Here is a 5,965-nt window from a genome sequence, read left to right on the forward strand (position 1 = left end):
CTTTATTTTGGGACCAGTTAGATTTTGCTTGTAACAAATCACCCAAAAGTTAGTGGTTTAGTATACTAATCAAATTATGAGTTGCCAACATGAGCTGAGTTTGGCCAGGTGGTGCTTTTGCTCTCAGCTGGGCTCACCAAGTGTTTATAGAGAGCTGCCAAGTCAGCCAGGGGCCTGCTGGCTTAGGATGGTGTGATGGTTAATTTAATGTGTCAACTTGGCTAGATTATCTTGCCTAGTCATTTGGTCAAACACTAGTTGAGATGTTGCTGTAAAGGCATTTTTTAGATGTGGTGAACATTTGCAATCAGTTGACTTTAATTAAGTAAAACAGACTACCCTCCATAATATAAATGGTCCTCTTCCCATCAGTTGAAGGCTTTAAAGGCAAAGACTGAAGTTCCCTGAAGAAAAAGGACTTATACTTCCAGACAACAACATAGAAAATTTTCCTGAGTTTCCACACCTGTACTTCAGACTTCAGTAAGTCATTACCTGAATTTCCAGCCCTCCAGTTTGCCTTACAGATTTCAGACTTGCCAGCTTCTTCAATCACATGAGCCTGTTCCTTAAAACAAATCCGTTCTATTTCTTTGCAGAGCCCTTACCAATACAGATGGCCTCAGATGGGACAGCCCTTCTCCACTCTCCACGGTTTCTCAGCCAGCACCAGGCTAGCCAGGGTAGTACTACTGGCAAGGTAAGATTTTATGAGAGAAAGAGGAACTGCGGAAGGTTTCAAAACTGACACAATGTAATTTCCCTGTAATCTGTCAAAGCAAAAATGTCTTGGATATAGGAGGGGTCAGGAGTTATTTTTTTCAATCTACTATGATATCCAAAAGAGTATGTCTTTTTACTCATTCAGGTCATTTTAGTGGTGCTGATTAGGTTTTTAAAGTATTCCTTACATAGGTACTAAATAATTCCTTACTAAACTCCCAGGAATTTTTGTCATTTTACTTACTATTGGTATTGGTATATTTACTTCTATTACATTTTGTAAAAAAAAAAAAAATACTTTTTTTGGAATGGCAGAGATTTGTTTTATTACAGTGATTTAGTAAATCAATATCTTATTGGATTATATGTTCTAACTGTTTTATGGTAGATTTGCAGGAGGTTTCTAGGAATACAATTATACCATTTTCAAATAGTTGTAATTCTGTTTCTTTCTGATCTTCTCTTTCTCATTTTCTGTCTTCTCTAATTGCATTCATAAGTACTTTTAGAGCAATGATAATAATGTCCTTAATGAGAAAATTCTTCTTGTGTGTCATCATTAAGCATGGCTTGAAAGATCGATATCTAGATCAAACTAAAGAGATACATATATATGTGTGTATATATATATATATATACATATATATATGTGTGTGTACATATATATATATGCTTTTTAATTGTCTTATCATAAATGGATCTTTCTTTTATCAAATACATTCATGATGAGGATAATATGAACTGTTACTACAGCAAATTTCATTATGAACTTGAACCACTTTATATTATTAAGTTGAACTTTAATTCATCATAGTTTACTATTCATTTAATGTGTTCTTAGAGTCTATACTCAGATAGATATTGCATGAAGAATGAACTTTATATGTAAAATTGGTGTACAGTTTTCTTATTTGCTGTTAAATTTGAAGCATTTTATTGTCTATTTTACACTGGTTAAATAAAACACATAAGGAAAAGTCGCCAATTGCTTGTTGAGTTTTTGAAAGAATTCACCTGAAAGTGCAGTCATTGAATTTTAGGAGGAAGATTTTGACAAATCAACCTCTGTCTCGCTCTCTCTCTCTCTCGGGCTTGCTCTTTGTCCTTAAAGTAATCAGTTTTGTCAATACCTTTTTCTCTTTTGAAGATAGTTTTAATAATTTTCCTAGGCTCATAACATCCAAGTTTTAGCAGTTTCATTCATTCTTTACATTTTTAATTTCATAAATTTTGATTTTATATGTTACATAATTTTCTTGAATTCCTTTATTTTAAGAGTTAAGATTATCTATATTTGAAAAATCTCTTGATTTATTAACTTTTTAATCTCTAATTCATATTTATTTCAGTCTTTATATTTACTAATACCTTTCTCAGCTTAAGTTTATTTTAGTGCCATTTCTCAAATTATTTTTCCTAAAGTTTAAAATAGCTTAATTTTTGGTTTTATGTTTTTATTATTTTTACATTGCAATAATATATTCAAGACTAGAAATAATCTCTGAGTTCTATTTTACTTGTTTCAAATAATATCATACCAATAATTATTTTATTAGTAGTTAGTAATTTGCAATTTTCTAAGTATTTTATGTGTTTTGATTTCTTCCTTGTTCAAAAATTTCTTTTAGAAGGTATCCTGATGTCCTCCTCAAACTACACCCAACAACTTTTTTTTCTGGGATAAAGAATGGGGATGCAGAGGAATTGTTTTCATCTAATGATACAGAAATAAATATTGGTGATTATTTCTACTTTTGGCAGTATTCATTGAGATTTTCTTTGTTGGCTATTGTATGATCCATTTTTGTAGGTGTACTTAGAAAATACATAAGCACTTAGGCAATTAGATTTTTTCTCTGTTTATAAAGTTATTTAACATATCAGTTAGTTTATCAATAATGTCTGTTTTAATGTACCCTATATCTGAGTTTCTTATTTGCTTAACATAGAATGAATTTCAAATATAAATTAATATCACCTAGTATTATTATATTACTGAATTTTTCTCATTTATTTTTTATATAAATTGATTATTATTTGATGTGTTGCAATTTATGGCAGAATTTTAAGTTATTCCATATTTATTTGCTTTGAATGACTGCATGACAATAGTAGTCTAATCTGCTTTGGGCATGTATTTACACAATATGTCTTCTCCTTTTCCTTTAGAAAATAGTGTTTATTTTAAATGTAAATTTTCTATTAAAAATTGATAGTAATTTTTGTCAAGTATGAGAAAGTTTCTTTTACCAAATGAGTGTGCTCCTCTTTACATTTATGAATATGACAGATACATCTGATCTTATCATTTATATTTTAACATTTTTGATAATTCTTACTTTAGATGAATTTTGTTTTCACTACATGCTATGATTAATTGGATGTCAATTTGGCTAGGCCACAGTACCCAGATACTCTTCTAACTATGTCTGTGAAGGTATTTTTAGATGAGATTAACATATAAATCAGTGTAGTTTGTGTACAGTGGATTACCCTCCGTAATGTAGGTGGGTCTCATCAATCAATTAAAGGTCTTTATAGAAAAACACTGACTTCTCCAGTATTTTGCCAACATACGGAGTTTGGACTTGAACTGTAACACTGGCTCTTCAATGAGTCTCTAGCCTGTTAATCTACCTTGCAGATTTTGGATTTGCCAGCCTCTATGAGCAAAGTCCTTAAAATAAATATCTATCCGTCTATCTACACATACACACACACACATATCCTGTATGTTCTGTTTTTCTGGAGAACTTTGACTAATACATCACATTTATTTTATGTGATGTATATATAATATACATATATTTATTTCTAAAGTGTGTGAGATTAATGATTTGTTTTATTCATTTTAGTGGTTCTCTTTCAAACTTTACGGACAGTAACTATTGCATAACTCCAATGACTTGCCAAAAATGATGAAGAAATCAATAAGCTAACAGTATTCCACATTCTTGCTGTCCATCCCCCTCCCAATTTTTGTTGGTTACACAATATTTCTTTTATATTTCTATATGTGTTATTATTTTAACAAGTATTTTCACATGTGCTTCACTGAATCGTTTACCTTTTATATTTATATGGAATTATACTTATTCAACATTCCTCATCTGTGAACATATAACTGAAACCACAGGGCTATTTGGAGCTGCAGATTTCCTCCCAAAAATGCCCATTAACTAAATGTTTCTTGTATACATGACATGTTTGCATATTTCCCTGCTGGGCTCTCCCTCCTGTTTCATTCCATAGTGGCAACACTGAAGACCACAGACCCAATGTTGCTGCTCCAAGTCAGGAGCTTTTGCTTTTACCACTTCGACTTTTGGGAACCTATTCTTCTGTTTAAAATGCTTAAGATCTGGGAAATACACATTTTCTCTCAGCATCTTTTCTTGTACTAGTTCAATTTTCTGTGCATTTTGAAGGCAGCTTTCATAAGTTGGAAATTCCTACATTCCTACTTTCATTGAAGACAGAGTTTTCTATTTTTCAGCTAATTTCATAGGAGGAAGAGGTACAAAAATTACTAGTTTATCATCTTTAGATGAGGGACAGAAATCTTTAAGACATCTATGGTTCTTAATATTTGAAATTCTTAACATAAAGAAAAAATCATGAAATTTAAGTTCTAACAATTTTTCTACGATCATTGTTTAAGACTGAATCAGTTTTATCATCCACAAATGAGGATATCAACATGAATAATGATTGTCTAGATGGTAATAGTAACGACTATGCTAAAAAAAAAAAGTCTCCCACATCAGTATCTTAAAAAAAAAAACTTTCAAAAATCAAAGTTTAAAAATTAAAAAATTTAAGAGATTTTGAAGAAAAAAATGTGTTTTAAGACTTGTTGTTGGTGTTATCAATTTTACTAGGTAAATACATACTTAAGCACTTTTACTTAGTATGTTTTCAAAAGATAAAATTCAATTTATGAAGTTTTGAAATTTAAGAGATTGCCAAAGAATTAAAATAGAGCCTGTTTCATTTACCTTTCTAAATTTGCTATGTGAAAAATCTATAATTTCTATAATTTTCCCATTGCTAAAACAGAGATATTATAGACCCCTTTCTTTGTATAGATATGCATAGCATTGTTCAGTTTCAAAGCCTATTACAAAAATGTTGGTAGAGTTTTTCTCTGCTCTATAAATATATTATTTAATTTTCTCTTAGTAGCGAATATCCACCATTTTTCTTTCGAAAACTTAGCTTAGAAATAAATTAATACTCTATATTGTGAAAGTAATGATAAAAATTACAAGTAGGTAATAAGAAAACATGACACCTGGATAAGATATATAATTAGGAAATTTGGCTGGAAAACAGGAGAACTAAAATATGTAGATATTTTATGTAATTGGTGAGATCCACACAATAATTTGCTTTTAAATAAGCAGTGACCTCCTCTAATTTAACAATTAACCATCACATTCAGAATTTTTCTTAGCAAAGAGCTCTTTACTTTTTTTCCCACATATTCTGCACTGAAAATATTTACCTGAATTAATTATCTGAGTTCTAATTTCAGTGTTTTCAGAAAGAATATTCTCTTTTCAATATCCAAGATTATGCCTTAATCAGATCTAATTTGATATATTAATAAATGTTATAGGAGTCACTCTGTCAGTATCTAATACAAAAGAAAACGTTCTGGATATTAAATCTTTGTCAGTGGCATCACTTGCAAATATTTTCTCCCATTCTGTAGGTGGTTGTTTTGTTTTGCTTATGGTTTCCTTTGCTGTTCAAAAGCTTACAAGTTTAATTAGGTTCCACTTGTTTATTTTTGCTTTTATATCTATTGCCTGTCCTAGGAGAACATTGCTAAGATTTATGTCAGAGAATGTTTTGCCTATGTTTTCTTCTAGGAGGTTTATAGTGTCTTGTCTTATATTTAAGTCTTTAAGCCATTTTAAGTTTATTTTTGTGTATGGTGTGAGGGAATGTTCTATTTCATTGAAAATATACAAATGGCCAATAGGCACATGAAAAAATGCTCAGTATCACTATCAGAGAAATGAAAATCAAAACTACAGTAAGGTGCAAAACAAAATTACAATGAGGTATCACCTCATACCAGTCAAAATGGCCATCATCCAAAAGTCCACAAGTGATAAATGCTGGAGAGAGTGTGTAGAAAAGGGAACCCTCCTACACTTCTGGTGGGAATGTAGTTTGGTACAGCCATTATGGAAAACAGTATGGAGATTCCTCAAAAAATTAAAAATAGACT

The 5,965-nt window shown here is 30.7% G+C and overlaps 1 long non-coding RNA gene across 1 annotated transcript; it reads left to right on the top strand.

Annotated features, from left to right (window-relative positions):
• Positions 1 to 345: 345 nt before the first annotated feature.
• On the top strand, positions 346 to 2,569 carry LOC141575254 (uncharacterized). Its single transcript, XR_012502703.1, has 3 exons — positions 346 to 483; positions 600 to 700; positions 2,352 to 2,569. It is a non-coding gene; the product is annotated as an uncharacterized LOC141575254 (long non-coding RNA).
• Positions 2,570 to 5,965: the final 3,396 nt, after the last annotated feature.

The sequence above is a fragment of the Camelus bactrianus genome, chromosome 3 (genome assembly GCF_048773025.1).
Source record: "Camelus bactrianus isolate YW-2024 breed Bactrian camel chromosome 3, ASM4877302v1, whole genome shotgun sequence".
Taxonomy (NCBI): domain Eukaryota; kingdom Metazoa; phylum Chordata; class Mammalia; order Artiodactyla; family Camelidae; genus Camelus; species Camelus bactrianus.